The sequence below is a fragment of the Manis javanica genome, chromosome 8 (genome assembly GCF_040802235.1).
Source record: "Manis javanica isolate MJ-LG chromosome 8, MJ_LKY, whole genome shotgun sequence".
NCBI classification, from domain to species: Eukaryota; Metazoa; Chordata; class Mammalia; order Pholidota; family Manidae; genus Manis; species Manis javanica.
The window spans coordinates 68,538,981-68,540,515 of NC_133163.1; positions in this window are offsets into that span (position 1 = coordinate 68,538,981).

Sequence of the window (1,535 nt, forward strand, 5' to 3'; positions counted from 1 at the left end):
CAGTTAGGGGTTGCACAAAAAACTGTAGAAAATACAGGAAGTCTAACAATTTCCCTCTTTTTGCTTAAGGTCAAGTCACTAAGTAATTCTGAAAAGAATGAGGTTGAGCTTGGAGGAGAGTGAAGTTTTAAAAGAGCAGCTGAGAAGAAAAAGCAAACCAGGGGGTAGAAATGTCAAGTAGTATTAAAAGTGCAATATAAGTTCCCAATCAAAAATTTCTAGTGGGAAAAACTGGGCAAATATGTGATACTTTCTCCATCATTGCTCAGTGATAGTGAGGCATTGAAGACTGGGAGAGAACAGGTGGGTGAGAGACTGGAAGCACGAGGATGTCAACAAGTCGTGGCAGTAAAACAGTAAGTGAGCTGGACAGATGGCGGGTGTGGTTAGAGAAGAAGGTAATGGATTTTAACAGTTTAAAGGTAGAACATTTTGGGGTGATGAAACCTTTCCTGGGTGGGAGGTTGGTAAAGAAATGGCAAACACTAAACTGAGTAAGCCAAATCATGGTTTTATATGGAAATTGAAGCTGATTAGAACAAAGGTTGAAACTGAGGTTAAGAAAGATCTGGGACAAGCCACATTCTGAAGTGTTTGAAACATGTCCAGAGGTGATGGGGAGGTAAATGGAATGAAATAATGTGAGTGGCAACAGAAAGAGGAGTAAAACATGAGCTACGAGAGGGCAAAAGCCCTAGAGGAGGACAGATTTGACATGCTGGAGAAGATAATAGTCTGGAAGTGGAAACCAGGAACATGGAATAACCAGGAACTAATCAAGCCCTCCATTCCACTTCCCCAGCTCCTAATATACAAGACATCAAGAGCCTGAGAAGAGCTGTTCCTGGGGGAGAAACAGGTTTCAGCGAGGGCAGAGAGGCAGAGGGAGTTTGTCAGGCAGCTGACTCAGAGAGCAGGAAGAGCAAAGTGGTAAGAAAGGGAGAGTACAGAAAAGATTAAATGACTGGTGGGGCTTGCATCTTGGATGATAGGCAAAGCAGACCGGATAGAGAGAGAAATTTAGTTGACTGTTCTCAGTGTCCTAAAGAGAACTTTCACAAACTGTTCGCTGTTTGTGGCTGAGGTCTCAGAAGTTGTAAGCTTTTCCATTGCATCTCTGTCACCTAGTCAGCAGAAGTTAACTTGGCTTGAGGTTGCAAACAGAATATTGATTAAAATACATTTTGAAGATTAAATCCAGACTTAGTAGTTGGGAGCAAGATTGATGTGCTTAATGTATCAAATAAAAGTAGAATTCACTTGTGGGACAAAGTGGTTAAAATTATAATGTGAACCTAGGCAAAATCTAGTGTGAAGTTGTTGAATTTCTTGGATTGTATGGTATAACTAGCAAAAATATTATCGAGGACTTTTAAAGTCACCTTTCTCAAAGCAGATGCTCATAGCAGCAAAAGAAAGAGTCTATTTTGTCTCAGATCTGAGGATTATAAGAGGGGGCTGAGGTGAACACCCTGCAAAAGCCACAGCTAAACGTGAGTAACTCTATTTGAATTTTATCATCCTTAGTTTTTACT